General features: G+C 45.1%; 1 protein-coding gene across 1 annotated transcript in view; it reads left to right on the top strand.

The window, feature by feature from the left end:
• CXADR (CXADR Ig-like cell adhesion molecule) overlaps positions 1-13212 on the top strand; it is a gene marked incomplete in the record, with an annotated part of 696415 nt that overhangs the window by 285658 nt on the left and 397545 nt on the right.

Here is a 13212-nt window from a genome sequence, read left to right as displayed (position 1 = left end):
CTACATCCCCATAAAGCCTTCCTCCAGGAAATACCTCAGATTCATAGCAGGCTCCTCTCACTTTCAGTTCTGTGCATTGCCTGTTGGGCTCTCCACCCCAAGGGTTTTCACAAAGTGCCTCACCCCAATCATTGCCTACTGCAGGACAAGGGGGGATACAAATATTCCCATACCTAGACGACCTACTCATTCAAGCAATGGATAGAGACTCTCCTGGTTCACACCAAGGATCTCCTGCGCCTGCTGCAGTCTCTAGGTTTTCTGATAAAATACCCAAAGTCCCAACTCTATTGTGCACAGGACATTGTCTTCCTAGCATGCAGAATCAGGACAGAGATCAGCATGGCCTCCCTCTTGGAGGAAAAAGTGGTGTCCCTCTCCCACCAATTCCAAGCTGCCTTCCATTCAACAGACCTGACTGCGAGGGAATTCCTAAGACTCCTGGGGTACATGGCAGCTACTATCCCCATGTTGCCCCTAGCGAGATTACACATGAGAAAGTTCCAGTGGTACCTTCACTCAGTGTGGACCCAGAACTCACACCCTCTATAGTTCAGGGTGCCACTCCTCCCTTGTCTTCACCAAGAATTAAACTGGTGGCTGGCCCAAGTTACCCAGAACCCAGGAATGCCCCTGCAAATGCCCTCCCCTTGCCAGATCATGCACACAGATGCCTCAGACCTGGGCTGGGGGGCAACTCTGGGCCCAAGGACAGTGCAAGGTTTGTGGACAGACACAAACAGATGCACATCAACATCAGAGAAATGACAGCAATACTCCTAGTTCTGCAGGCTTTCCTACCTTGCCTCTAGTAGGGCCTCCTAAACATCTTCACAGACAGCACCACAGTCATGTGGTACTTAAGCAAGGAGGGACAAAATCCTACCTCTTATCCAGACTAGCTCTACAGGTATGGGATCTGGCTGTCTCTCAGGGACTCTCCCTCCAGGCAGCCTACATTCCCTCCCAGCACAACTCTCAGGCAGATTCTGTAAGCAGAACCACCTCAGACAGCCACAAAATGCTGTCGAGAGGTGTTCCTAGATCTGGTCCACAAGTGGGGTATTCCTCAGATAAAACTGTTTGCCTACTCCATAAACAGGCAAATCCAGAGCTACTGCTCCAGAACTCACGACCCGAAGGGAATGCAAACATGTGCCTTTTCAGTGTCATGGAAGGGGAAGTTCCTGTATGCCTTTCCCCCTTCCCTCTGATACAGAGGGTCCTACTGAAAATTCAGCAGGTCTCACCAAAATCTTGCTGGTGACTCCCTATTGGCCAAGGCAGCACTGGTTCACTCTACTTCATCTGTCCAAGGGCAATCACCACAAGTTACTCCCCTCAGTGGACCTACTCACAGCACAAGGGGACACAGATGCACCCACAGTGGCGGTCTCTGCACCTCTCCCTGTAGCGGATAGAATTCTGATTCCCTTCAGACACCTTTACAACGAGGATATGCTTTCAGTTCTGCAGGAGCTCAGGAAATCAAACTCAAGAAAATCTTAGCTTTCCAAGTGGAAAAGGTTTTCCTTCAGGTGTCCCAAAAGACAGATGGAGCCACTAGACAGTGACTTGCCTCTGATTCTGTCCTACCTGTGTGAACTCCTGAAGGTTTGTCTTACTCCTCCAAAAGCACACCTGTCTGTCCTCTCTGCCTGCCTATGGAACCTCCACTGGCATCCAGATTACCAGCCAAACTCTGCACCTAAGACCTCCCTGGAAACCATCCCCTCCTCCCTGGGATCATAATTCTGTACTAGAAAAACTTACGTTGCCACCTTTTGAACAGGCCGACAAGGCGGCCATAAAGTTTTGTATGTGGAAAACGGTCCTGCTAGTAGCTTTGACATCAGCTAGGAGGGTCTCAGAGCTCCAAGCAGTCATGGCTACTCTGCCTTTCCTTGTTTTCCATTTGGACAGCGTCACCCTGAGAATAAACCCATCTTTCATCCCCAAGGTGGTAAATGACCTATCCTTAAATCAGGCTATTCACCTGCCTACTTTTTCCCTAACCTGCAGGGAGATGGTGAGATGGTCCTGCATTCCCTGGATATCTGCAGACAGCTCAGATCCTATTTGCATGAAACTAAACCTTTCCTCAGATCAAACCAACTGTTTGTCTCCTTCCATCCCAGGGCTCTGGGGAAAACCATGGGAAAACTGACCATTTCTACATGGATAGCCAAGGCTATCTCCTTTTGCTGCACCCACCATGGGAATGCTCTTTTAGGCAATGTCAAGGCCCACTCTACAAGAGCGATGGCCTCTTCTGGGGCCTTTTTCAAATGCCTGGACACTAACTCCATTCTGAATGCAGCCACCTGGCCCTTGGGTGCACACTTTCACCAGGCATTACAAACTGGACAACATCTTCAGTGCCAGGGCAGGATTTGCCAGGGCTGTCCTGCATGGGTTCCTGGAGTCCTCTACCAGACCTCCCTACAACCTTTAGCGAGCTTTTGTACTCGCCCACTAGTAGAATACTGCAACATTGGAATAGAAGGACATAGGAAAGTTGTGTAAGAACTTACTGTAACCATAAATGTCCTTCTCTTCCATGTTGCAGTATTCCTTCCTCCCACCACCCCCCCCCCTTCTTAACCTTTCCCTTGCTCTACCCGGCTCAGGGACAGGCTATGTCTCTCAGAACTGGCTCCATCTGGGGCTTTAATTGGTTCTGAGGACTGGTGTGTGCAGATGTCACCTTTATGGCCCAGGTACCTGCCTCTACATCAGACGTCCGCACCAAGGGGGACTGAAAAAGCTTTGGAAACCTGGCCGGACAAGCTGATCAGAAGAAGGGTAAACCCACTAGTAGAATGCTGCAACATGGAAGAGAAAGGACATCTATGTTTATGGTAAGTTCTTGCACAACTTTCCTTTCCTCATCTCTGTGCAACCGCCTTCCTCTATCTGCCGGGAGTTTAGCTCCCGTACTATAAACGAAAGAGGAAATAAATTAATCCTGAAAGGCCTTCTTAAGACGCCCTTTTCAGAGGCTCTTTCTGCATTGTGGGGCTCAACCCCTCCTAGGAAAGAAAGCGACCTAATTTGGTTCCTTCACCTTCTGGTGATACTGCGAAACAGAGACCTAAAATACCAAAATTGTCTAAATCTGGTCCAGGCCTGAAACCAGTTCCTATGACACTGACCTCAGTACTGTCAACCAGCATAGTGTCATCGGAGCCTGGCTCGTCGGCACTAACAATGTCTGTGGCACTGACCCTGCCTAAATTATTTATTTTTTTTTTTATTATTTATTTATTTATTTTTTTATTTTACATTTGTTGACCGGGCTAGTCTAGCTGGATACATGTCCATTTTCAGTAGAGGCCCGGGGAGAAAAGCTCCACAATATAAGAGGTAGTTAAACACAACGTTCAAGGATAGAGTTATAGTTATTACATTCAAAGAGAAATCAGACATATATATGTTATACAATTGTTTAAAAGAAGTACAATACTTATAATGAACTAGCATTAGAATTAGTTGAGACCTTAGGTAGTGGGTTGGGTAGGGACTTTAGTGGGCCAGGAGAGTTTTAGTATTAGTCAGGATTAGAGCAAGGGCAGAGCCATTGGGACTTTAATAGGTCTCTGAGGTGTTTTTTGAATTGGTAAAGAGAGGTCATGTGTCTTAGGTTATTTGGGAGGGCATTCCAGGATTTGCCAATGGAATTTGCATAGAGTGCTTCGCCTCCCAAGTTGTTAGACTTGATGGTTTGAACTAGTAGGCTTTTGGATGACCTAAGGGATGTGAGGTTGGAGTAAGGGGTAAGTATTTTGTTCAGTGAGGGAGTTTTTTCTGGATGATTAATTATTTTAAATGCCTCAGTGAGTTGGTTGAGTTTGAGAGTGTTGGAGAGCTCTAACCATTCGAGGGTCCTTAGATTTTGGCAGTGATGGGTCCGATAGGGCATCCCTGTTATAAATCTGGCTATGTGGTTATAGATAGTAGACAGTTTGTTGAGTTCCTTCTTGTTGAGGAAGGAGAATACCGGCGAAGCATAGAGGAGTGTAGACAGAAGGTGGGTCCTAGCAATAGTTAGTTTGGTGCGGAGTTAAGAAAGTTTTTATTCTATACAAAGACCCGAGTTTTTTGTTTACAGACTTAATGGTCAGACTGACATGTGTATCAAATTTAAGTTTGTTATCTATGGTCACCCCAAGAAGTTTGGTGTGGGAGATGGGTTCGATTATGATTCCATTGTTGGAGGACATGCAGAAGGTTGGGGTAGTAGCATTAGGTGGTTCTTTTCCTTGGGAGGTATTTAGTGTGGGGAAAAATAGAAGTAATTTAGTTTTGGATGGATTTAGTAGAAGCTTTAGTTCTGAGAACCATGTTTCAACTAAGGAGAAGCAATTTTGGGTTGCAACTTGGAGTTTGGCAAGAGAAACGTCCGAGCATATCAGGGTGGAGTCTGCGTATTGAATGCAAGTGGCTTTAGGAATGATCGTGTGTAAACTGTTAATAAATAGGGAAAAGAGAAGGGGGCCGAGTATAGATCCTTGTGGAACACCGATATTAGTGGGGAGTAGGTCTGATAGCCTGTTTTGCCACTGAACCGCCTGCTTTCTACTCGATAGGTAGTCATTAAACCAACTTATTGTTGATTTACTAAGATGAAAGGTTTGCAGTGTTTGTATTAGTAGTTGGTGGTTCACCATGTCGAAGGCTTTTGATAGGTCAAGAAAAAGCGCAGAGGAAATAAGTTTGTTATTGCTTTGGTTGATTGAATCAACAAAGGAGAGAAGAGCAGAGGTTGTGCTGTGATGGGGCGGAATCCATGCTGGGTGTTAGACAGGAGGTTATTTTGAGAAAGATGGGTAATGAGCTGTTTATGAACACAGCGTTCCAAAATTTTGGCTAGAGGAGACAGTATAGCTATTGGCCTGTAGTTAGATGTGTCAGTGGAGGATCCACCTTTATGGAGAGGGATGATATAAGAGATTTTCCAGATTGAGGGGATAGAAGATTCAGATATCGATCGGTTGATCAGGATTGAAACCGGGTAGGCAATGGCGTCAGATGCTATTTGTAGGTAGTTGGCTGGGAGTAGGTCAGCCGCTAAGGTAGTTGGTTTGAGTTTTTTCAAGAGGGTACGAATGTAGGAGGTAGGTGTGGGTTGTAAGTTAAGGGAGGACTGAGAAGGGTTTTTAGTTGAGGTTGTGGATGAGGGAGTATTGGTAAGCTGATTGGCGAGAGACTGGATGGTCTCCGTAAAAAATGTATTGAAAGTGTTAGCTATTTCACCTGGATCTTTGCCGATGAGTTTTCCAGGGGTGGGGGTGGTCGATTTTCCTGGACGAAGGAGATGATTGAAGCCAGCCCAGAATTTTTTGGGATTATGCTGGTGTTTGTCTTGGAGGTGACAAAAATATTGTTTTTTGTCCATCAAGACGGCTAATTTGGTTGAGTTTCTAAGCTGAAGAAACTTGATCCGGTCCAGGGGGTTTTTGGTAGCTCTCCATTTATTCCAGGCCTGATCCCGGAGTTTAATTTTGGATTTGGTGTCTTTTGTTAGCCAAGGAGCAATACGTTCCTTGGTCCTGGTCAGTCTTTTAGGAGCGTGAACATCAAGTATTTTAAGGAAAGTGTCATTAAAATAAGTGACACTGTCCTCTAAGGGGAGCGTTTTTAGGGAGGACCAGTTACATGCTTTGAGGTCAGCAAGAAAATGTTGTGGGACAAAATTCTTACTGTTCCTGACCAGCCTGGTTTGGGGCTGGTTTGATGTTGTACATTTGTGTTTTAAGATAAAGGTAATAAGGTGGTCACTAAGGTCTGATTAATTAATTAAATTTAGAATAGACTTCCACACCTACCTCGGCACAGAGTACTTCCACAGCGCCAAGCTTATCTGCAGTGCCTCTGTCTATTTAGGACACTCCCTCCTCGCATGTCTCCAAACTCAAGACAATGGTGCCATTAGATAATACAGCACAGACCCAATACTCCCCCTTTAGATCCTTTTCTGGAGCAGGTATATAGCCCCTTTTTAGAACGGCCAGAGTCCCCATCAGGGATGTCCACTAGATTCACCAGGACCTTTTCAGAACTAGATGTGGGGCACCTTGTGGACCAGCTGCTGACTGCCAAGGGGATCATACACCTTCAAAGACTCCATCCCTCTTTGGACTTGGGAATATAGCTCCATGGACTCCATCCTGTTCTCCTTCGACCTCCTTGCAGGTTTTGAAGGCTTCAACACTGGATAGCCCGTGCACTGCCCCAGCAATCAAGGAGCTTCAGTCCTCACCACTAACACCAGAGAGGCCATCCCATATGAGAGGAAAGAATAAATGCTGTAAAGTGCAATTTCCCTTAAGAGCACACACAGATCAGTCAGTCTGGGGCTGGTAATTTTTTTGCTCCCCAGGTCCCCAATTAGACTCCCCACTGGCACAGCTATAGAGTCTAGATCTCGGCCTAAAGGGAAAGCTAAAATCTCCAGCACCCTCTGTCCAACCAGTGCTTCGTGTCCCTGCCCAGGTAGCTGACACTCTTTTTTGAGAAGAGTTTACACAACCACACACACTTCTGGGGAAGGCTGACACAGGTTCTCCAGCTGTGCCCCTTTTACCCAGACTATACGGTAGCACTAGCTGCCACCACCCACTAATAATTATAATGTACTCAAAGGCCCGTAAATGGGTGTCCAATTATTACTGTGCAATATTATCCAATTGGTAGATGTGACTAAACAGTCTCAAGGCTCATTATACCAGGTACAAGATCCTTATATACATGCAATGTACTCTTAGAACTTATCTCTACACAAAACCAGCCACAGTAAATAGTTAAAACCACAAGACAATACTTTGTACTACACAGTCAGTGCGTCAAAAGTTCAGAGATCACACAGAAATACTTAAAGGAAAACAACGGGATATCAAATCAAATATCTGTACCTGATGTCTCCCTAAAATCCTGTTATGTGATACAGCCTCAAAAAAACATAACCGCAGCTTTAAAAAAAAAAAAAAAACACTATTCTCTTTTACTGCTTAGGCTTCATACTTTTCCATACTGTTTGACTTTCATTTTTAAAACCAAGATGAAAACTGTCTAGTCGTCTCTTAAATAATGCTGTCACATCTGCCATAGCTCTTGCTGAAGATCCTGGGAGGTTTCCTCCCCCAAAGTGACGTAAGCACTGCCTTATTTGCATGCTGTACAGAATCCCTGTGGTCCTCCCACATTGTGATGTCAACACTGCCTTTCCCAGCCCACTATTAGCCTAATAAATGGACTAGGTGCTGTGTGGAACTCCTTTTCTGTGTTAGCAAATCTGGTCGACTCTATTCATGTATAGAACTTCTTCTTCACCAGCGTTTTGCTACTTCATAAGTAAGGTAAGTCTTATTACTACTTAATAGTGTATCCTAAATGTAATTTGTCCCTGTTTCTATGCCTCCCAAGCCCTGATATTGTGTCCTCCCAAGTTTTTAATTGCAGATTAGTGGAGTTAATCTTTTTCTGTTTGTAAGGGTGCCACGTGCTTCCCTTTCGCAGCTGCATTTTTAGCTTAGCCTTCTTATTTTCGTTTTGATCCAGGGTTTATATTTCCCCGGGTATGTTTAATGCTGGCGTCTTTGTATTCTTGAGTCGGCCTGTGTTTCTGTGCTTGCTGCCTTCGGGTTTCCTTCTGAAGTAAGTGTATTGCTGCTTGTAGTAATTGTATTACTGTCTAGTGTTTTTAGTTGCTTGCTGGTGTTTTTTAAAAACTATGCTGTATTTGCAGCTATATTTGGTTTTCTTTAGTTGATGCCTTGTGCTTCGCGATTGTGGTTGCTGGTGTGTTTTTTTAAAAACCTTGCTGTATTTGTAGCTGTATTTGGTTTTCTTTAGTTTGTTGATGCCTCGTGCTTCGCGATTGCATGCTGCAGATGTTTTGTAATGTTTTCGGCTGTTTGTTTCTGTTGTTGAGCTTTGCGTTTCGGTCTTGTCATGTTTTTTATTTTTTTTTTTAATATTAGTAATCTGTTTTATTGGTTATGCTGCTGGGCTTGCTCCGTTTATTTGTTATGCTACTGTGCTTGCTCCGTTTTCATAGGTTCATAAGTTCATACTAGGCTATCTGCCCGAGGGCATTTACAAGCCTAGCCCATCGTTTTGTGGCTTATGCCACCCCTTTAGTATGGGGAACTATACCCATTATTTTGCTGTGCCTCTGTCGAGCAGTGACACTGAGGTAATCCCTGGGGTATATCTGCGATCTCCCATCCATTGGTCAAGATTTCTCTTGAACAAGGCCAGCGAGGTGCTCTGCCTCACATGTACCGGGATTTTGTTCCACAGCATAGGGAGTCTTTGGGTGATGAATCTATCCTCCAGCACGTCCTATTAATAGCCGTGTCAAGGTTTAAGTCTCCGCCCTTGTGGCTCTGATGGATCTAGATTTTTGAGGTGAAGCATATTCATCAAATCTGGGTTTGACATGGCCTTGTATGTCAGGCAAAGGTCACCTCTGAGCAAGCGTGCGACTGAATAGAGCTGGAGTCCTTTCAGTCGGGCAGCATAGGACAGGTTTTGAGACCCTTTATCCTTTTGGTGAGGAACTTTGTGGCCTCTCCAGCTGCTGCAAGTGTCGGGTCAGATACATTCGAATGGGGCATTGTACTCAATCATTGGTCTGATGAGTGATGAGTAAAGGGAGACTATGACCTCCCTTGATCTAGATGAGAATCCCTTCATGATAAGGTGGGCAATGTAGAAGGTCTTCCTAACTACTTTAGCTACATGGGTGTCGAATGACAGACTACTATCAACCTGGGTCCCCAGGTCCCTGATAACTTCTTCTGTGCTCAGTGGATTGCCACCTATTTGGTAGCTAGGGGTAACCTTGTTTTTCCCGAAGGGTATGACTATGCATTTTTGGCATTTAACTTTAGGCCGTGGCTCTGGCACCAGTTATCCATTTCTGTGAGACCCTTCTGAAGGATATCTGTGTCAGATGTGTTTTCTACTATGGCCCAGTTTGCAGTCATCTGCAAACTTTGTCAGCCATAACCCTCCTGTGTTTGCTTGTACTGGAAAAGTAGATGCCAAACAAGAGTGGGCCCAGGACTGAGCCCTGTGGGACACCACTTGTGACAGGCTTTGAGTCTGACATGGCGCCAGCAACTCTGACCCTGTGGGTTCTGTCACTCAGCCAGTTTGCAACCCATCTTGTGATGTATGGGTTGACATTTAAGCTGATGAGTTTTTCAATGATACCCGAGTGGGGTATTGTATCAAGGCCTTAGCCAGATCGAGGTAGGCTGTATGGACTGCCTTTCCCTCATCAATGGCTTTGGTGACTGTTTCAAAAAGTCAACCAAGTTTAAAAGGCATGATCTGCCTTTGACAAAGCCAAACTGGGTTGGATCCAAAGTCTGCAAATTCCCTATGTCTTTATTTATGAGGTCCATTATGATCCTCTCCATGGCTTTGCAGATAAGGCTTGTCAAGCTAATGGGCGGTAATTTCCAGGGTCGGTGGAGGCACCGCCTTTGTGAAGTGGTACCACAGTTGCAGTGCGCCACTCCTGGGTGCGTATCCAGAGGTAAGACTTTGATTAAACAGCTGTCCTAGCTGTGGGTTTAATTCCTCATTGAGTTCATGGAGCACACAGCCGGGGACACCATCAGGTCCCATGGATGCTGTGTTTTTGCTTTGGAGAGAGCAGTTCTCACTTGGGCTGGAGATGTTTGGGGGCTGCAATCGTTTGGTATAGATATCTCTCCTTTTTGCGGGGAGGGGAGAAGTTTGCACTGAACCTGTCAGCCAGTATGTTGGCAATGTCTGTAGGATCAGTAATCTTCACATCATTTTGAACTAGCTCTGAGCATATCTGGGAGTTTCCTCCCAGGTTTCTAACATAGCTAAAGAAGGCCTTATGATTGTCTTTTGAGTCTTTAGCTATTTTTCTCTCGAAATTTGCTTTGGATGATTTTATGAGAGCTCTTAGTTTTTTACTTATAGTGATCAAGGGTGTCTTACCTTTTAAGGATTTTGCTCTATCTTGTGGTAGCTTCCTCCTTTTGTTGTAGAGTTTGTTTATGGCTGGGGTCCACCAGACTGGACGCTTGCCTTTGGTACAAAAAGTCTTTGTTTTGCTTGGGATTGCCTTATCCATGCAGTCCTGCAGGTGCTGGTAGAAGGCATTTGTAAGTGATTCAGTGGCTTGAGTACTGTTTTCCGCTGGCTCGGGGGCCTTAAAGGAGACCACACTAGTCTTTAGAAGTGTGAAGTCGGCTTTTGAGAAGTTCTTTACTGTGGTCTTTTTATTTCATGTGGGGTGGGATGAGGACCTCCAGCGAGATTAGTTTGTGGTCTGATCTCACCAGTGAGGGTACACCTCGTGTTGAACATTGTGCTCCCATGTTCGTGATGATGAGATCAAGTATGTTATCTCCTCTTGTGGGGATGGTGACTAGTTGTTCCATGGCATTTGAGTTTATGAATTCCAGGAACTTTTGGGCTAGGGTGTTTGGGCTTGAGTAGTGTTCCCAGTCTATATTAGGGTAATTGAAGTCACCTAGTATGATGGTGTTTGGTGATACATTTATCCCCTCTAGTGTTTTCAGGAAGGCCATGTGAGGTTCCTGAGTTTGTGAGGGTGGCCTGTAACATGCTACAATTTGCAGCGCAGTCTTGCCTATGGTTAATTGCACCTGGATGGTCTCCGATGCATCGTGCGTTGCCACCAGTCTTGAGGTGTGGGTGTCCTTGATGAATATAGATACCCCCCCTCCTTTCTTGGTATTGTCGGGATTTTGGGGCCGGAACGCATGATATGAGGTAAAACCTGATAGCGCTGGGGTGCTCTCAGGAGCCTTGAACCAGGTTTCTGTCACAGCACAGACATCGATGTTCTCCATACTGAGAAGGGCCTCGAGTGCGTGCATTTTGAGATTTAGACTTCTGGCATTGAGCAGCATTACCCTTACTTTTTCCTTTTTGTGTTCTAGGGTGGTAGGTTTAGAATTTGAGCCTTGCCTAAAAAGGCACTATGGGGTGGCAAGAGCCTTTGCCAATATCCGAATCCCAGGGTGACAGGTGCAAGCCGTCCCTTGAAGCAGCGTGGCTTGTCCAGCATGTCATCCCAGGCAGACAGACACTGGATCCCCTTTGAATGACACCAGTGTTTAAGCCAATTGTTAAAGCTGATCATCTTATCTCTGTATTGTGGCATCATTCTTGGTGAAGGTAGGATACTGCTCAAGGTCAGGGTCATACCTGCCTGGGCTACATAATCAGAGAGCTCCTCAATGTCTCTTTTCATGTAGTCCAAGGAGGTGCGTCTCAGGTCGCTTTACACCAGCGTGGACAATGACTGAGTCATATTTGTACCTGCTGTTGAGAGACCTGAGTGCGTGCGGTATGTGGCGGATTCTAGCGCCCGACAGGCAGCTTACTGTGACCTTCTCCTTACTCAGTCTGGTGAGCGGGACGTCAGTGTGTCTGACTATGGAGTCACCAATGACTAGTGTGTCTGGCATTGTGTTTGGCCTTAAGGGCTGTGACTGTTTGACACTCTGACTGTGAGGTCTATGTGTTGCAGGTGTTGTGTTCTGAGGTGGTGGTTGTTTGGGTGTCTGCTTTGGTGGCCTCTGCTGTTTTGGTAGATTTTGATCAGAGCCTCCGAGTATGTCTTTGTGTGTTTATGTGTATGATTTGAGGTTGTAATGGTACTATGTGAGACTGGGTCTATAGTGTGTGTGGTAACCTTCTCCTCCTGACTGGTCTTGCCAGTCCTATGTTGAGAGAGCTCAGCCTCCAGTTTGGCCGTATAGTTGCATCTCTCGCATGTATTTGTGTTTTGTGGGAGGAGGAGAGGGTTGTCTGTGTACATGAGGCAATTGTAACATTGCCTCAATATTCCCAGGTTCACCAGCTGAGCAGGAGAGGACACTAGCAACTGATCCCTCGACATGCTAGAAGGAATAGACAAAAAAAAAACTTTAAAAAAGATTCCGGGGGACGTGGGTGACCGAGAAGTGGGGGGTTGCCTTTTTTGGGTACTATCTATGACAAGAGTGCCGTATCAAGGTAATAAGTACTGTAGGAGCAAGTGCTACGTTTAAAAGATAGAGAATAGTCTACTTGGAGTCAAGTAGAGATGATCTTTTTAATTATAGGATACGCTGATTAGATCAGTAGTATAGTTCGAGGAAGGTAGTTTTAAGGGAAAATTTGAAGAGTGGACTTTAGGTAGCCCGAATAGTTTAAACCTGCTTAACCGCTGCTGCCCTAGTGTGCAACAGTGGCAACTCAGCGCTAAATCGGGCTAAATCGCTAATGCGCGCTTAAAGCGTCTTTATAGCAGGGGGCTGGAAAAGACCGGAAATGACCCAAAATGACCAATAAACTACAAGTTACTGCCTTAAACCACTCCTCTGAGGACAAATGAAGGAGTTATGGAAATGACCCTAGTGGCCAATAAAACTACAGTTTCAAGTCAGTAACCACCTCCACGGGCCACGGAAGCTGCTCCAGGTTAGTCACTGGCACTCATGAACACAGAGCCCCTCCTTCAGCCCAAGCAAAAATGGCCTCACAGAGACTTTCAAACAGTTTAGGAACAGCAAGCCTGTAACTGAACTTTTTTAACTCTCAGAAAAGTGGGAAAAAAGCAAGATTTTTTTTTTTGTTTCTGTTTTTTACAGAGATAGCAGAGGTTCACAAGTAATATCAAGTTATAACAGTGCAGTAAATGACCCCACACAAGAGTGCTAGGTCAAGGACAGAAAATATGCAAGTTTTAAGAAAAAAACGATTTAAAATTAAGTGCAAACAGGAAATTCAGCAAACCGCTTTTGGTTCTGCTCTAAATACAGCTACTAATACAGAAATCAAGTTTAACAAGCCAGAAAATGCTCAAGCTAGGCAGCTATGCAGAAAAACTTAGCAAATAAACAGAGAAAAAATACTTAAAATCTCAAAAGTGGCTCCCTTCTTCTCTCAGCGTTTTAGTGTGTGTGCCATCAAACCTGCTACCTGCTTGAAACTTTGCCACCGCTGAATAATACCTTTTTTTTTTTCTGTTAGCTGGGTAATGAAATTATTTTAATGTGGACGCTGGAGCCATTAGGCATAACTTATTTATTGAGCAATTCTGCAGCCTGTAAACATAATTATGAATAGTCAGCAAGAGAGTTGTAGTAGTCCGGGGGTGGTTTCTGCAGCTATACTTGTTTCATGCAACTAGGCTAAGTGCATTTC

The sequence above is a fragment of the Protopterus annectens genome, chromosome 5.part0 (assembly GCF_019279795.1).
Source record: "Protopterus annectens isolate FY-2018-M chromosome 5.part0, PAN1.0, whole genome shotgun sequence".
Taxonomy (NCBI): Eukaryota; Metazoa; Chordata; order Ceratodontiformes; family Protopteridae; genus Protopterus; species Protopterus annectens.
Note: the sequence above shows the minus strand (reverse complement) of the source record. Positions and strands in the feature narration are given on the sequence as shown.